Here is a 19,605-nt window from a genome sequence, read left to right on the forward strand (position 1 = left end):
TAATTTTTCCAAAAAGAGCAATGGGACATACTAAGTAAATGGGCCATAAAACTCAAAATAATTACATGTTCAAACCTTAATCCAAAGTAATTCATGAGATATCCGTTTTCTCAAAATAAATTACAGCCCATACCCCTCCATTCATTAAGACTGATAATTTTTGTCTAACTGATACTAAATCAATATTAGATACTGTATTTGTATCAATAAGACTGATAATTTCTCAAATTAGTACATAATATATACTGTATTGATATTATTGAGGTTTTTTTTTTTCCAAAAATTACTCATTAGTCAATATAACTTATTTCAAAATTTAAAATTATTTCATCAACATTACTTAGAAAGTTAAATTTTATAAACAAATATTGAGTCTGCAACGCACAAATCTTTGCTACTAAGAATATACTACCGATAGAATTTGAGGAGCTTATGGTTGTGCTGTTGTGCTGGTTGGGGCAATGGGTAGACGTGTGTACTATTTGGATTAAATCGAAAAATCAAATCAAATCAAATCGGATTCTAATTTGGATTGGCCTTTTGATTTGATTTTGGATTAATAATTTACTATGTTGGGTTTTTTTAGTTTGGTTTCAAATTTAGAAAAATAAAAACCAAAAAAACAAAAAATCCGAATTATATATATATGTATATATATAGAGAGAGAGAATTAAGCTGGACTTAATCACTTTTGTTCTTTTTTAGTTTTTTTTTCCTTTCATTATGATTTAGCTTATTTTCAAATTGCAAATATAACTTTGATTATATTTTTAGTTATTGACATAATCGAATAACCAAATCGAAAAAAACCAAACCGAAAAGAGAAAAACCAAACTAAAACAAATTTATTTTGATTCGGATCGGGTTACACTTCTTCAAACCAAAAATCAAAAAAACCAAACCGAATAGTACAAAATCAAATCGAAACACTGAATGCACACCCCTGAGGGTCATTTAAGTTAATTAACAGTTATTTTATTATGAGTTATTTCCTAATAACTTTCACTAAATTAGGAGCTATTTTAGAGTTCCCGGCCTCACATCAAATTATTACAAAATGAGATAATTTATTATCATACATGATAATATTCTAGGTATTCATTTTACAGTTAATGAGACAAATTATTATCCTACAAATATATTTATACAATTTATTTTAGATAAATAATTTATTATCACACAAATACAAATACAAATATATATATATATATATATATATATATATATAAATTTATTTTAAATTAATTAATTTAATCAACACCACTTTAATGAAATAATTTACTATTAGATTCGTACAAAACGCAGATATTTTTGCCACGAGGTAACAATAGACGACATAAATTATTGTCGGGCTTTTTGTTGAAATTGACTAAACTACTTTATATGGAAAATATCTTATGCCCTCACAGCTCACAAGTCACATCAGTTGCCTATAAATAATTTTTAGATAATATTTTTTTTTTTTTTTTTTTTTTTAGAAAACAAGAAAATACTTTGTTATTAGCAATTTATCAAAATCAGATGATTTTTTTTTTTTTTTAATGGAAATTTATTGGCCGGCTAGGCCATTTTATTGATCTAAAAGCAATATAAAATATGGTTCAGGCCCCAAAAAAAAAAAAAGGCCTGCTAATAGTAAAAAAAAACCCACTGAGATTTTCCTAGCTATTAGCTAAGAGATCATCTCTCAAAAGTCGAAAGTGTAGGACCTCAATAGCTAAGAGTTGCTATTTTTTTGGTTCAATAATTTAGGGGTGGTTTGGTTATGGTATAAAATACATCTTATTCATGTATAAAAAGTTGTATTAGCTTTACTATGTTTGGTAGAAGTTTTGTATTAGGTATAAAAATCAACATAACTTATAATACCATGTTTGGTTGGTAAGATTTTAAATGTTGTATTGTTCGCAACAAATTTCCTTAAGCGCTGAAAATCAACTGCAAGCAAAATAAATAAAAGAAAAATGTTATTTTTATTGATGAATCGTTGTGAGTACAATTCTGTTGTTCTCTTGACTCTCTCTCCTAAGATTCTCCAAGATTCGAGGGCCTTCAGTAGCGTATTTCTCGAAATGTTGGATGATGTAGACCTCCTTGAGATGTTGTCGATCTCCGGGAACATCGGAAAGCGCTTCGTCGTTTCAAGTCGATCTCCGGGAAGAACTCCGTTGATAACTCCTTCGAAGAGCTATGTAGCTGATGGTGTAGCTTCCTCCAATTGCAGAATGCTTGTTGAAGAGTTTTCTTGATCCCTTTAGAATGTCATGTCCACCCCCTATTTATAGTTGTAGCGGGTGGACAAGGTTACTTTTGATTGGCCAAAGGATGTCATTTTGACACTTGGCATGTTGTGATTGGTTCTTGCATTTGACTGGGACTACCACCTCATTTGGACATGTGGCGTCACCTTGTTGGTCTTCGATGTGTAGTCACTGTGACACGTGGCATGAGTTTGGGCTTCAAGGTGAAATGGACCTTGGACTTGAATTTAATAAAAATGGACTTATTTATTTGTAAAGCCCAAATTAATCATTCAACCCAAATAAACATGGATTTAATCCAAATTTTGTGTGAATTAAATCCAATAAAATTTGTGTGTCTACAGATGCCCCCTACTTCAAGCCTTGTTGAAGTGTAGGTTTGCCGACACTTGGTGACAAGACTTGAAGTATTCATGAATGTGTTTTCATTTTTTGAGATTTGTCAACGTGTAGGCTTGTCGAATTTGACGACGAGAGTTGAAGTCTTCATGAATGTGGTTTCCTTTTTTTTGAGACTTGTCAACGTGTAGGCTTGTCGAATTTGACGACAAAAGTTAAAGTCTTCATGAATGTGTATTCATTTTTTTGAGACTTGTCGACGTATAGGCTTGCCGAATTTGACGACGAAAGTTAAAGTCTTCATGAATGTGTATTCATTTTTTTGAGACTTCTCTACGTGTAGGTTTGCCGAATTTGACGACGAAAGTTAAAGTCTTCATGAATGTGTATTCATTTATTTGAGACTTCTCTACGTGTAGGCTTGCCGAATTTTGACGACGAAAGTTGAAGTCTTTATGAATGCATTGTTGAGATTCAAGAGTATTTATTTCTTGTCGTTGCTTTCTAACTAGGTCACTACAAATGATTTGTTTGTAGTGATCTCAATTTTTTTTTAAACATTCTTGCTTGACAACCACGTGGACCCTCTATATTGATTTCAAATAGATGGGTCTAGTGAGTAGTAACATTGTGTGATCTTCCTGCAAGGTGTGAGAAAGAACAAGAAGATTGATTGGATTTTGAATCAAATAAAAGGAATATCAACTTTCCTTTGGTTGATTTTGTAATAATCATTCTTGACATCTCAAGACTTATTGCTTTCCTTTTGAGTGCTGGCAACTTCCATTTAGATGGGTAAGAATTAATATGATTTCCTTCTTCCAATCTTACCACAACTTTTCTTGTACGAAGAATGAGAGTTGTTCAAAGGAACTTCTATATAAGAATCTCTCATGTACAAAGGATTGATCAAAGAATCATTGAAAAAAAATAATAATTCTCCTAACCAAATCAATGTGGAACTCCAAATTTAGTTTGTTCTTTTCTCAATTTCGTGCAGTCCCACCAAAATGCTATTTTCTTGGTATAAAAGAATTCAAACGACGAGTGACTTGAATATGGAGAAACTAGACTTATAGTACTATGACATATCCAAAAACCAACATCAAAAACCTTTTGTAATGACGGGAATTGATTTTTGAAGTTGCTCATCAAATCTGGAAGTTCTCCTCATAATTATGCGCAATCTCGTCAAAACGTCCTTTTCTCGGTGTAACAGGATTCAAACGACAAGACACTTGATTCTGGAGAAACTAGACTTTTGGTACTACGACATATCCAAAAATCAACTTTAAACACCTTCCGGATTGACGGGAATCGAATTTTGAAGTTGGTCATCCAATCTGGATGTTCTCCTCACAGTTATGCACAAACTCGCCAAAACATCCTTTTCTCGGTGTATTTCTCGGTGTAGGAGCATTCAAACGACAAGCGGCTTGATTCTAGATAAATTAGACTTTTGGTACTACGATATACCCAAAAATCAACGTTAAACACCTTCCGGATTGACGGGAATCAAATTTTGAAGTTGGACCCCAAATCAGTTCTTCTCACAGCTACGTGCAATCCCGCAAAACCATCCTTTTCTTGGTGTAGGAGCTTTCAAATGACAAGCGGGTTGATTCTCAAGAAACTAGACTCGTAGTACTGTGAAATGTCCAAAAATCAATGTCAAACTCTTCCTGAATTGACAGAAATGATTTTTGAAGTTGGTCTTCAAATTTTGCCGTTTTCCTCACAGATTTGTGTCTTTTAGTTTTTCTTGTTTCTCTTTCTTGCAGGTAATGATTGTGGTTGCATATTTATTTATGCATTGACATGTTTCTTCGACACGGGAGATTGATGTTCAAGATCTAATTTGGCCGTAATTCAAAGCTTCGTGCTACTGGCACCGGTATGTCGAACAAGATTGTTGCGCTGCTGCTCATGTTTGTCATGCCATATTGAAGGGTCATGCACTTACTACATATGCTATCAGAAGTAGATCAACCAAGAAAAAATTGAAAACTTCGTGCAATTGGCATCGATGACTCCAATATTTTTTTTTCATTTCAGGTTTCTGAAAGAGCTTACATCACTTAGAAGTTGCACGAGTTGTTCATATGATTGGCGCGGAACCACTCATCTCATCCTAGCAATATTGACAGAAAACGCAGTTGAGGCATTCACCTTCCTTGCAGCCTTGGTAAAGAGAACTTTCCCCCTCTATTTTCATCCCCCTCAATGAGAGAAACATTTGGAGTACTTTCATTTCATTTCCGACGAGAAAGCACCCGGTGTGAGGATGGCGAGAGAAACACTTAGTGTAGGCCTCCCAACATCAACGAACTAGATTGCGGATAATCTCATTGTTCAGGCTGTAGTGTGGATTGACATCTTCCTTTCAATTTGGAGAAGACCTTGGACCAATCTTATGACTTCTTGGAAGTACATGGAGCTCGAATTTCTTACAATTTGTGATTCCAACTTTGCACGATTATGGTAGAAAATTCATACTTGGAGTATGAATAGTGAAATCATGTGTTTCTTGTTCCGTTGGAAAAAAAACTCAAATAACTACAGTATATGTAAAAATCACGACCAATGACTATATGGATTAGTACCAATATCGCTTCAAAGTCAGGTCACTGTTTTGTATTTCTCGGCTTTTCAGCTTCGCGCGTCTGTAGTATAAAATTCATAACTTAAAGTAGGAGTATTGAATTCACGATTTTATTTTTCCGTTGGAAAGACAACTCAAAGAACTACATAATGTATAAAAATCACGGACAAAGACTTTGTGGATTGGTACAGATATCGCTTCAAAGTCAACTCACGATTCTGCCTCGCTCAACTCTTCAGCTTTGAGCAACTTTGGGAGAAAATCAATAACTCTGCGTAGGAGCCTCAAAATGATGTGACTCTTGTTTAATTGGAAGCATAACTCATAGACGTACAACATATGTAAAAATCATGGCCAAAAGAATTCCAGATTAGTACATATATATTTGCAAAATTAGGTCAAATTCTGCCTCGCTCCACTCTTCAGCTTCGAGTAACTCTGGGAGAAAACCAATAACTCAGCGTAGGAGCCTCAAAATGATGTGATTCTTGTTTCATTGGAAGCATAACGCATAGACATACAACATATATAAAAATCACAGCCAAAACCTTTATGGATTTTCACAAATATGTCTTTGAAGTCTTCTCAGTTTAATTTCGAAATCTAATGGTCTATTTCGCAGCTTTGAGCGGTCGTGGTAGAAACTTCATAACTTGGTGTAGAAACCTCTGAATCACGAGCCAATTTTTTAAGTTACGAAGTAGACTCCAAGAACTGCAATATATGTGAAAGTCATGGTCAAAACCTTTGCGGATTTTTACAAATGCGCCTTTGAAGTCAGCTAAGATGTCTTGCTTAACTCTTCTCCTTTGCTCATTTGTGATGCATTTGAACTCATGTGCTAGCTACATAATTTTAAAAAGCTAGTGTGATGATCATGCAATGCCACCAAACTCCTCTTTTTTTAACTCATGTAACTGAGCTTAGAGTGATTACTCTAAGCGCCTACGTACCTCGGTGAAGAGGATCAAGTCATATCGTAGTTCAGGATGATGAGTTTTTTTTGGACCGTACATAATTTATACTCTTGCGGGCCAGGAGTAACATGTAGTTTATGCTCGTACCTTAAGGAGCGTTGTAACATGCAATTTAGGCACCTACGTTGAGGAGCATTTCAACTTGCAGTTTAGGCTCGTGCATCGAGGAACATTTCAGGGAAGAATTCCATCAATGTAATTGTTCTTCTAACCTTTTGTGATGAAGCATTAATGTACTTCGATTTGGTGTTGGATTTTATGCTTTCGCATTGTCGAAGCTGATTTGTACTTGATTTTGTGTCGACTTTTGAAAGTCGGAGTTTAGAAGTCTCTTGATGTTTTTGTCTTTTGCGAGCGACCAAAATCCAAGTGTCGTCATTCTTTTTATTGGAGAAGTAATCTACCTTGGATGTTTTTGTTGTTTTCTTCAAGGCAGAAACTTCAACTGGTTCAAAGCTCCCAAACTACTATATGATGACATCTTCTTCAATTTTTGGCGATGCCATAAGACGTAGAACTTCTGAAATTGAATCATAATCAAGTTTGACACTAGCATGATTTGTCTCAGCTGTCTCACCATCGTCAATGATGATATTTCCCTCTCGTACCAATGTCATGATCTTTTTCTTGAGAATGAAGCATTTTGTGGTGTGATGACCGATGATGCAGTGAAATTTGCAATACATAGGATCATCAACTTTATTGGATTCTTTGGGTCGCTTTGACTCTGGGAGTGCAATGACTTTCTTGGTTAGCAGCTCATCAAGAATCGCAGGAACGTCAGAGTCCGGAAAGGGATACTCTTTTGCTTGTAACTTCTTCAAGGTAGATTGATTTTTCACTTTTCGCGTTTGCTGATGCGCCTCGATCTCTTTCAACTTTTTTCTCATGGAGGCCTTTATAGAAGTCGTGGTTACCGCCATGGATTCATTAGTTGTGTAGTCTAGTGACTCTTTGAATTGTGTATCTTATTTTCTTAGATCAAAGACATGCGATGTCTTTCCATGGCTTGCAATGCTCTACTCCATGTCATGAGCACGTGTAACTAGTTCTTCAAAAGTTCGAGGCTTAATTCCTTGAAGGATATATACAAGGCCCCAATGCATCCTTTGTATGCAAATTTCAACTGCAGAGATTTCAGAAAGTTGGTCTTTGCAATCTAAACTCAACATTCGCCAACGATTGATGTAGTCCACTACGGGTTCATCCTTACTTTGTTTTGTGTTTGTCAATTCCATCATGCTCACTGTACGGCGGGTACTGTAGAAACGATTGAGAAATTAATTTTCTAATTGCTCCTAACAATCAATTGATTCAGGCTCTAAGTCTATATACCAATCAAAGGCATTTTCTTTTAAAGAACGAACAAACTGCTTGACAAGAATTTGTACCGGCACTGCTACAATTCTCGACGAAATTGGCAATATGTTGCCTTGTATTTCCCCTTCCATCAAATTGTTGCATATTTGGTGGTTGATAACCAATTGGCATCAGTAGACCCTCGATTCACTTAGAATATGGCTTTGAATATCCTAAGGAACTTTGTGGTGGACCACCATATTGAGCTTTAATGGTGTTTGTGATCATGTCTTGTAGTTGTTGAACTGTTAGAGTAGCCACTGAAGCAGATCGATTTGCGCTTTGAGAGTCAATTAACTTGGTGGGAGAATCAATATCAACTTTTTCTTGTATGTTAGAATATGATGTGACTCTCCAGAGTTGTAGAGATCTACCTTGCTCATAAGTTGGGTGATTTGGAGATTCTTGTCATCAATAGACTTATTCAAGGCTTCAATAGTTTGCTCTATCATTGCGAACTTCTTGTCCATATCAGTTGCATCAACCATCAAAGAGTTAACCTTTTTTGAAATTGAAGAATCCGTTGAATTCTTATATTCACCAAAGTTGAAGTCGGAGTGAGAGAGTTCATCAAACAACTTAGATGCGATGTTGCCCCCAGCGATTGCAGTTTTGAGTGTCATTTGAGACTTGATCTTTCTTGCTATCTCCAAAGAGGTGAAATATTTAGATCCATTCAAGGCATTTGTCTTGAACTCACGTCGAGTGACTGGATCAATATCACTAAGATCAACAAGTGTGGCAATAGTAGAATCTTTGCATGAAACATCATTGATCTTATTGAAAGCCATTGCAAAGTTGAACTTGTAGTTTTTTTTTTAACAAGAGGATGAGATGAAGTGCCAAATTTGTTCGCAACAAATTTCCTTAAGCGCTGAAAATCAACTGTAAGTAAAATAAATAGAAGAAAAATGTTATTTTTATTGATGAATCGTTGTGAGTACAATTCTGTTGTTCTCTTGATTCTCTCTCCTCAGATTCTCCAAGATTCGAGTGCCTTCAGTAGCGTATTTCTCAAAATGTTGGATGATGTAGACCTCATTGAGATGTTGTCGATCTCCGGGAACATCGAAAAGCGTTTTGCCATTTCAGGTCGATCTCCGGGAAGAACTCCGTTGATAACTCCTTCGAAGAGCTATGTAGTTGATGGTGTAGCTTCCTCCAATTGCAGAATGCTTGTTGAAGAGTTTTCTTGATCCCTTTAGAATGTCATGTCTATCCCCTATTTATAGTTGTAGCGGGTGGACAATGTTACTTTTGATTGGCCAAAGGATGTCATTTTGACACTTGGTATGTTGCGATTGGTTCTTCCATTTGACTGGGACTACCACCTCATTTGGACACGTGGCGTCACCTTGTTGGTCTTCAATGCATAGTCACTGTGACACGTGGCATGAGTTTGGGCTTCAAGGTGAAATGGACCTTGGACTTGAATTTAATAAAAATGGACTTATTTATTTGTAAAGCCCAAATTAATCATTTAACCCAAATAAACATGGATTTAATCCAAATATTGTATGAATTAAATCCAATAAAATTTGTGTGTCTACATGTATAAAAGTTATTCATGTATTAATTCATGTATTAAATTTACTATCTTGTAGAAAAGTTAGCCAACATTCCTCCATGTCGAAGAATTGCTTGGCTTGAAGATACGCTAATAACAAGCTATATTTAGCCACTGCCTGAATTTACTGGACCTTGCTTTCCCTGTTGGGTGGTGGAGCCTAATCTTAGGTTTCTCGGTTGCCTATTGGGCAAACATTTTAACCCACAAAATCTGCTTGAGTTTGAAATCCTACTCTTCCCACATGGAGTGAATTTTGGTGCACTCAAAGATGAGTTTGGAGCAGATGTCAACCAGCAGTATATTGAGAATAAATTGAATGAATTATGGGCAAACAAAGTTGTTCCTCCTATTGGAAAGGCAAAATAAGATGTAGCTCTTATTGAAAAAGGAAAAGAAGTTGTAGCTATTATTGGAAATGGGAAAGAAGCTGTAACTGTTATTGGAAAGGGAAAAGATGTTGTAGCTGTTATTAGAAAGGGGAAAGAAGCTATAGGTGCAATTTGAAAGGGAAAAAAAGTTGTAGGTGCTATTGTAGCTGCTATTGGAAAGGGGGCAGAAGCTGGAACTTCTGCTGTTGGAAAGGGGAAAAAAGTTGTAGCTTCTATTGGGGAGGGGGAGGGGGAGGGGGGGGGGGAAGTTGTAGGTGCTATTGTAGCTGCTATTGGAAAGAGAGTAGAAGCTGGAACTTCTGTTGTTGGAAAGGGGAAAAAAGTTGTATCTCCCATTGGAAAGGGGAAAGAGGTTGTAGGTAATATTGGAAAGGGAAAAGAAGTTGTAAGTGCTATTGTTTGCAACTCCTATTGGGAAGGAGAAAAAAGTTGTAGGTGCTATTGGAAAGGGACAAGAAGTTGTAGGTGCTATTGGTAAGGGAGTAGGGAAAGGGGAAAATAGTTGTATCTCCCATTAGAAAGGGGAAAAAGGTTGTAGGTAATATTAGAAAGGGAAAAGTAGTTGTATGTGCTATTGTATATGCTATTGGAAAAGGAGCAGAAGTTGGAACTTCTACTGTATTAAAGGGGGAAAAGGGAGAAAAAGATGGAACCTCTGATAGAAAGAGAAAATAACGAAAAGAAGTTTTGTTAGGTAAAGTAGTTAACCCTCTTACTTTAGAGGCTCAAGATACTATTGTTGACAGAATTTTCATTGTTGCTCAATCCGTTGTTGATTCTACTGTTGAATCAAGTTTTGATATAGTTGTTGCTGATTCAAGTGTTGTTCAAGAATCATCTTTTAAACTTTACCTAAGAAAGAAAGTAGATTTCAAGTTTGGACTATATGCACACAATAAGACATTTGTTGATAATGCAAGAGAGAAAAATAATAATGTGCTTCATAGTTTCAAGTTGTCCATTGCCCTGATTAAGGATTTTCGACGGTTGCTCAAAAAGGAAAATGCAATATTAAAGAAGAGTTAGACTAAGATCTTAGAGGTGTTGTATCGAATCATATGTCTGAATATAGCTTGTTATCAGCTTATCTTGAAGAAAAGTTAGTTATTATTCCTCCGTGTCTGAGAATTGCTTGACTTGAAGATAAGTCGATAACAAGCTATATTCAGTCACTGCCTGAATTTACTGGACCTTGTTTTCCTTATTTGGTGGTGAAGCCTAATCTTAGGTGTTTCAGTTTCCCATTTGACAGATAGTTCAACCCACAAAATACGCTTGAGTTTGAAATCCTACTTATTTCACATGAAGGGAATTTTGGTGCACTCAAAGATGAATTTTGAGAAAATGTCAACTAGCAGTATATTGAGAACAAATTGAATGAATTATGGGCAAAAGAAGTTGTTCCTCCTATTGGAAAGGCAAAAGAAGATGTAGCTCCTATTGGAAAGGGTAAAGAAGCTGTAGCTGTTATTGGAAAGGGGAAGGAAGTTGTAGCTGTTATTGGAAAGGGATAAGATGTTGTAGTTGTTATTGGAAAGGGGAAAGAAGTTGTAGGTGTAATTTGAAAGGGAAAAAATGTTGTAGGTGCTATTATAGTTGCTATTTGAAAGGGAGCAGAAGCTGGAACTTCTGATGTTGGAAAGGGGAAAGAAGTTGTACCTCCTATTGGAAAGGGGAAATAAGTTGTAGGTTCTATTGGAAAGGGGGAAAAAGTTGTAGATGCTATTGTAGTTGCTATTAGAAAGGGAGCAGAAGCTGGAACTTATGTTGTTGGAAAAGGGAAAGAAGTTGTAGCTCCTATTAGAAAGGGAAAAGAAGTTGTAGGTGCTATTGGAAAGGGAAAAAAAGTTGTAGTTGCTATTGTAGATACTATTGGAAAGGGAGCAAAAGTTGGAACTTCTATTGTTGAAAAGGGAAAAGAGGGAGAAGAAGTTGGAACTTCTAATAGAAACAGAAAAAAAGGAAAAGAAGTTTTGTTAGGTAAAGTTTTTAGCCTTCTTACTTTAGAGGCTCAAGTTGCTACTATTGACAGGATTTTCATTGCTGCTCAATCTGTTGTTGTTGATCTTACTATCGAATCAAGTTTTGATCTAGCTATTGCTGATTCAAGTGTTGTTCAAGGATTATCTTTGAAACTTTACCTAAGAAAGAAAGCAAATTCCAAGTTTGGACTATATACACATGATAAGACATATGTTAATAATGCAAGAGAGAAAAATAAGAACACGCTTCATAGTTTCAAGTTGGCCATTACCCTGATTAAGGATATTCGACAGTTGCTCAAAGACCAAAATGTAGTATTAAAGAAGAGTAAGACAAAGATCATAGAGGTGTTGCACCGAATCATATTTTTGGCTTTTGAGTTTTTTGAAGATAGTTATGTTGTGTCGAACTGAGCTTCAAATTTTGATTTTATGAAGAGACTGTTTTAGTTCAAAAAAATTCGTTCATTTTCTTCTACAATTAATTCAATCATAACGGCGGGACGATTCGTTACACAAAGGATGACCAAAAGAATACTGATAAGCTAGTAGCTAATTCACCAGCTCAAAAGGGATGATGGATTATCTATAACACCTCGGTGTTAGAAAGAACTAATTTTAAAAAGAACTAAATTGGAAATAGCCAATTTGAGAGTAGTGCAAGTTATTCTTAAATTATGAGTTTTGAGTCAACTTCAAATCATGAGTTTTCTTATTGAAATCGTTCATGAGATTAAGTATATTGAGAATATTGTTGAGTTCTTGAGGTGAGGGTCTTGCGTTTGAGGGTTGTTCTAAAGGAATTTTGAGTGGTTTTCGTTTACTTGTGTTGGGTTTACGAATCTAAGGAAGTTTGGAAGAAATCAATCGATTCTAAGCGAGTTAGGGAAAAATCAAAGAAGAAAATTCGTTGAGTTTGGGCTGGGGCAGCGCACCTCGATAGCATCAGTGGGCCTGGCACTATGCGCCAATAGTGCTCCCATCTGACCCCAAGTAAATACAGGAATGGCGCAAAGCGCCAACAATGAGCCCAATCTAACCCCCGGTAAATGCAGGCTTGACGTGAGGCGCCAATAGTGCTCCCAATAAATAAGGGTTGGCGCGGCGCGCCACTGATGCGCCAAGGGTGTCAGGCCCCTTTCACCTCTATTTTTCATTCTGTATACGTTCCTTTGAAATCGTATCTTCGCTATCTTCCTAATTATAACTATTCAAACTTCATCTAATCATTGAGTGATCCTATATATCCAAATCATAACTCTTGAATTCACATTTCAAATTCAAGTAAAGATTAAGAGTAAAGTTTGAGAAGGTCCTTTGAGTCATTTTGAGAAGTCTTTTACAATTTTTTAAAAACTTGATTTAAGACTTGAGTATAAGAATGAGGAGAGTTAAGTTCATGTTTTGAAAATGAATAATAATGAAACTAAGTATTTGTAACAACCCTAAAATGGAATAGGATGAACTAGAGCTTCACATGTGTGTTGGAAGGTAGTAACTTGTTAAAATGATGAGTTTTGGCTTTTAAAGTTTAGTTTAAAGAGTTTGAGGTTAAACGTCAAGGGACGACTATGACGTTCGAAAACTAGTCTTTTGGTGCTAGTGTGTTTCAATGTGTTATTGTTGAAATTTTTGTGTGGTTGAGGTCTAAAACTGGTAGAAGTGACCCTAGTACCTAGATGGAATTGTGTAGGGATTAAACGTCTGGGTACGACTCCCTAAGGACCACCCTAAGGGTCCTTGAGGAGGACCCTAACATTTCCCTAAGATTGCCAAAAACAGTTGATCGATGCCCTCAAACCACACCTCTTAGACCCATCTACGGTCCATAGATGGGGGGCGTAGGTCCATACTTAGCCTGTGGAGGCTTGGCCTCCATTGAGGAGGCTCTGACCAAAACGACGACTGGACCAGTACGGTTCGTCACTTCACCTACGGTCCGTAGATGGGGAGTCGTAGGTCGTACCTGCATGCTGTCAAGTGGCATGGCCAAGCCGAGGGTGGGTTGGTAAATTCCACCCTTGGCTAATTAAATTCATGGGCGGTTATTTTATGTATTTTTAGGTATTTTTAAGTGTATTAAAACAATTAAACCTCCATTTAGAATTCATTCTTTAAAATCAAAATCCCTTTCCTAGAAAGTTCTCTCTAAAACACCATTGAAGATTAAAGTCAAGTTGAAGCTAGGGTTGAAGATTTCAAGTGTTTTCTTCTCAAAATTCATGGGATTCATGAAGGTTAAGGTATGGGGATCCTTTATCCTTGATTATTCTTCCTTTCAAGGAGCTCAATCCAAATGATTTCAAAGTTCTTCCAAAAACACCGAAACCCTAATTTTGATTCTAAGCATGGGTTCTTGCATTAAATGATTTTTAATGATGATTTATGTTATTATTGATATTTATTGATTGTTTTAAGAAAGAAAATTACATGAACCCATGACTTTCCAAGTTTCCTAAATTTGACTTATGAAGTGGGTTTTATGATGATGATTTAATGTTGATGAAATTGTGCTTAGATTGAATTGGTTTATTGGTTTCTATTGTTGTCTATACTTATATATGGTGAATTGTTGAAGAGTTGAGTAATGTTGATTATGGCTTTGGAGAATGGTAAGTTGACCTAATATCCTTACTAATGTAGAATTGATATAGAATTGTTCTTGTATGGATTGATCCATTTATGGTGGAGGTATTTATATATTGATTATATTATGATCATGGACTTGAAGGCATTATGTGGTGATTGGTAGTATTGTCATGTTATGGTATATGTGAGGGTATGGTGTGAAGGTGTTCATGTGATCCCAATGGTGATGTTGTATGAGGTGATATTGGGTTTTGATGGAAAGTATGTTCTCTCTTAATGTTTATATGTGATGATGATAGACTATAAAGAGTCTCTATATGATGATATTGTCTCTTGATTTGGTAGATTTAAGTGCCTCTTTTTGATACATGAAAGCTTATTGAATATGAACTTTTGACTTGGTAGGTTTAGGCATCCTTCTCTTGAGTGATTAATGTATCTTGACTTAAGTGTCTAATTGAGCATGAATTGGTAGACCTAGATTGGTAACCTCTTCTTAAATGAATGAATGAATGAATGTCTAGAATCGGCTAGGCCTAAGCATGATGCCCTTTCTATGAATGATTAATGAGGCATTCTAGGCTATATCTTGAATCGGCTAGACCTAACCATGGTGCCCTTTCTATGAATGACTAATGAGGCATTCTAGACTATGTCTTAAATCGGCTAGAACTAAGCATGATGCCCTTTCATGATGAGTCTAGACCCTTAAGTGAATGTGAAACCTTGAAAAGGTAGACCTAATGATGGTGCCTTCTTCTTGTGTGAAATGATAAACTTAGAGTTGGTGGACCGGAACGGTAGAAAACCCTCTCTAAAAAAGTCAATGAGCTATTCTTAATGAACCTTGATCGGTAGATCCTTTATGGTGCCTTTCTTGGTAGAAGTACTATAGGTCGGTAGACCTAATGATGGTGTTGTCTCTAGTACACACATGTGAATGAATTTACTCTATGGGAACTAAGTCTAGCACCGAGTGGATATGGTTAAGATAGTGTATTTTCCCGTAGAAAAGGCAAGAGTCCAATGAACATCTTTGGATATCCCCTAAACCATGTGCCTACATAGAATGTGTCTTAGTTCTACCCTTGGCAAGTAGAACACCTTCCACGGTATAGGGTTTTATGACACCGGATTCCATGTCTAGCTTGCATGGTCTATGTCGGTTAATGCCTATTCCTACCAAGTGGGATGTGCACTCTAGTTATTGAATAGGTTCTACAATGTGTAGGTAGTAGTATGGGATGCTATCTACACATGGCACGAGTAGGCTTTGAAGATACTAAAGTGATTTCCCTAAGCCTTAATGGCTAATGTATGAAAGTCCCCTAAATGCATGAATGTGTCCTAAATGACTTTAAAGAAGAATGTTGACTTATTGTCTAAATGATTTGTGAATGGATAACTTATGTTAATGAAGTGAGTTACTTGTATGTTACCTTGAAGCATGATGGTTCTTGTCTATAGTATCCTTGAGGAACACTTAGGTGTGTATGAAGAGGTTGTATGGGCAGCCACTTCATGTCTCACTCAAGTGTGTCTTAGGGTAACTTTAGATAATGGTCCTTGGATGATGAAATGGGTTACTTGGTGAAAATGTTGAGCATGTCTATAATGTGGTTAATGTTTTATATGTTGGTTATGTTCTATAATATGCCTAATATGTCAATGTTCATGAAGTTTTACTAAAATGGCGTAAGGCATGGCTTTCAACCAAATGTCCTTTTTAGGATGTTTTTGCATGGTTTCTATACTTAGTACTTAATTGTGCTAACCCCTTTCTTTCGCTTTTGACTAAAGTGTAGGGATTGGGAGATGTTGATATTCCATGGTTGATGGATAGGTTTCTAAGGTGTTTGAAGATGAAGACTTGGTGAGTCCTCATAGATTCGAGGACAATACCCAACATATTCCTTTATGTCTTGTAGTTTTGTTATAGTTTTGAGTGGGCTTAGTCCCAATGTTGTATTCAAGTATTAGATGGTTTTGAGACATCATGTGTAAAGTCTAGAAAGTCTTCCGCTTGTTATTTAATGAAAGTATCTTTGTGTGTGAAGAAAGTTTTTTTTATTCCTTATGTTTTTAGTATCTATGCAATGAATGAATGCTAAGAGGCTTGTATTAGACCTCCTAGAGATCGAGAACACCGGTTACGACTTGGGGGTGCTCTCGGGTTGTGACAGTATTTCCAAGTGTAATTGCTTTTACATTTAAAACGAGAAGAAATATGAGTTAATGAGAAGTTTTGAGTATTATCTCTTTTAAGATAATCTTTTGAGTAGTAATCTCAAGTTTGAGGATGAGGAATGTTTATAAACATTGAGCATGAGTTATATTATTGGGAGTAGTATTGAGCACCGATATGGGGATGAGTTCAGATAATTTAAAATCCTCATAAACCATGTATGCCAACATGGGTAAATGACCATACTTTTTAGATGATTCCTTATTGATTTTAAGCATAGCTTAGTGGATCCACTTAGTTGAGGATATTCTATACTCCGACAAGGTATATGACAGTTCTGGCAGCGTGGGCGAGACGTTGTATCATCACGTTGCTCATGGTGATGGTTGTCGGTTATAGAATCTCCCAAATAAGATTAAAAAGTTTATTTACGTATTTTCATATACATTGAGTTATTATCTACTATTTTAAAAGCTTTCTTATACTGCATCTTTATTGTTGCTTTTATATTGAATTAAGTTAAGTATCCTTGAGATGAGTTGAGTATTTTTTTAATTTAGTTAAGATGAAGTGAGTATGTTCTTCCTTTTATCAGTTCAAGTTTATGTCTATACTTTAGAGTTCCCCTTTCATGCTCGTACATTCAATGTATTGACGCAATTTGACCTGCATCGTTTCATGATGCAGATACAGATATTCAGGGTCATCAACAGGGGCTCTGTTGATACCACTTGCAGTTCCAGATTTGCTTTGGTGAGCCTCCTTGCTTCAGGAGGGTTCCACATTTACTTTCAATCTTGTTAGGATGTCGTGGATCTTTTCCCGACTTCCATCATATTTGTTAGAGGCTTCGTAGGCAGTAGTGTTATGAGGAGTCTTTTCCATTTCCATTGTTAATGTTTAAGGCTTGAGTTGCCTTCTTGGCTAGTTTAATGTTTCCAAACATTTTTGAGTTTATTTATTCTTAAGACAAATGAGTAAATCTTTACTTTTGAGTTCATATATTGTTGAGTAAGTCTTCCGCTGAGTATTGAGCCAGTCCAAGGGTTTGCTTGGGGACCATCAATGGTTCTCTAGTGCTGGTCACGTCCAGAGTATAGGTTCGAAGCGTGACATTATCTCATCAACAGGGTTCGACAACAAATGCATATAGAGGAAAAGTCTTTATTGAATTTATCCAAGACCTCATAAAAAAGAAAGCTTACTTCTAAGCAACCTCCATGATAAGATAGACATTTTGAAAGGGAAAACTTTATTCTATAATATTTGGAATATGAATTTTTGGGTTGTGATTGTCTAGTGGTCTCCCAATGAGGAGCAATAGATAAGGATCCATTAGCATTAAGCATCCAAAGAATCTAGCTACTTATCTTTCAACCTGTTTAAAACTATCTTTAAGGGATTCATAGCAGCTAACAATTGTAAGGATTGAAATTGTAAGATATGCTTAAGTAAGATATCTCTTTCCCCAAAGGAGAGGATTTCTCCTTGTCAACTTGTAATTCTTCTGATGACTTTAGATATCATGTCACTGACATTGAATGACAATTTTTCCTAACGTAGGTGCAACCCAACTATGCAGCCCTCCCCCCCACAACAAGAAATTTAAATTTTTCTGTTTTAAAGAAAAATCTTAGTTTGAAAGTTAGGTTCCGAGTCGGGTGTGATTGCAAAGGCGTATTCAGGATTTTGAGATGATGGGTGCACTATTACAAAAAAGGTTGATCTAAGATATAAATTTGATCGGTTCAACATTTAGGTTTTTACTACTAAAAATCGTTAAAATCTTAATATTATAGAAGTGTTATCTAATTTTAGAAAGAAAAATAAAACAAGATAAATATAAAATTCAAATATCTAGCCTCACGTAGAGCAGTGCACCCAGACATTATCGCATTATGTGATACTCCGAGTGTGCGTTCACACATCTATATTTCAATAGTTTTATAAAAATATAATACTACTATATATGATCTCGGGAGGAGAACATGGGTTCACGTGAACTCGATGACCCCCCCCCTCTTGGATATATACGCCTCTGTGTGATTGGATCTCGATTTGAAAATTGGGGTCAAAATCCCGATTTGAAAGTCGAATTAGGTCTCACATCGGTTGTTGGTTGTCGAGGTCGGGTCCTGATTTCGAAATTGGGTCTCGATTTGATTGTCGAAGTCAAAATTTGGATTGATCAATCGTGTTCAAGTTCGGGAGTCGGGGTCAGGTCCTGGGTCGGATGTCTGATCCCAATTCAAACATCGGGTTTCGACTCGAAAGTCGAGGTCAGGTTCAGGGTCAAATTTTGAATTGCTTTTCGGGATTGTTTCCTAGAGCGCGTGTCGGGTTCATGTCATATATCGATTATCGGAGTTAGTTTTCGGATAAAAAATTATTTTCCTAAAAAGTATTTTCTACTCTCTAGTAAAAAAAATAAAAGATATTTTCTAGAAAATATTTTTCATTCACAAACCAAACATCAAAAAAATATTTTCTACTCACCAACCAAAAATGAGAAAATAAATCAAAAATTCACTTATTTAAGAAAATATTTTCCGTGGAAAATATGTTCATTCATAGTGTCCTTGTCATTTAATTATTGTGTAAACTGAAAAGAACCACAAATTCATGTAGGCATATTATGTATGTGAGGTGACTAAATGGTCCCTAAACTATAATTTTCTTACTCTAATACTCCGCCATTTCAATTTAGTCCCTAAACTATATCTTTCTTACTCTAATACTCCTCCATTTCAATTTATATGACATAATTCGAAATTTCGCAAATTGAGCTTAATTATTTTGATTGTACATTTGGACATATCAGTTTTAAAATTGTTTAAAAATAATTTACATATTTAGAAATTACTCTATCTATCTGATCACTTTTGCTTGTCCATTATTCCAAAAATAAATTTTCATTTTTACTTGTCACTTTTAACATATAAAAAAAGAGAAAATGCATAAGTAACCCCCTCCCCCCAACCTATGCCCAAAATCTCAGAGACACACTTATACTTTACTAAGGACCTATTACCCCCCCCCCCCCTCCCAAAACTTATTTTATAAATAATTTTCTACCCCTTTTTGGCCTACGTGGCACTATAACCAGATAGCTTAAAACAATTATCAACGCGCAGTGGGCCCTTAAGATAGTGTCACGTAGGCCGAAAAGGGGTGGAAAATTATTTATAAAATAAGTTCGGGGGGGGGGGGGTAATAGGACCTTAGTATAGTATAAGTGTGTCTCTGAGATTTCGGGCATAGATTGGGGGGGTGGGGTACTTATGCATTTTTCCAAAACTTTCCACCAAAATATTTTGTTATAAAAAATGCTTCAATGAAATGAGAAATCAAA

At 35.9% G+C, this 19,605-nt stretch overlaps 1 protein-coding gene across 1 annotated transcript in view; it reads right to left on the reverse strand.

Moving 5' to 3' along the window:
* The window catches only part of LOC125842351 (BAG-associated GRAM protein 1-like), a 274,321-nt gene that overhangs the window by 43,279 nt on the left and 211,437 nt on the right, over positions 1-19,605 (reverse strand). The window lies entirely within an intron of this gene.

Source organism: Solanum stenotomum, chromosome 10 (genome assembly GCF_019186545.1).
Source record: "Solanum stenotomum isolate F172 chromosome 10, ASM1918654v1, whole genome shotgun sequence".
NCBI classification, from domain to species: domain Eukaryota; kingdom Viridiplantae; phylum Streptophyta; class Magnoliopsida; order Solanales; family Solanaceae; genus Solanum; species Solanum stenotomum.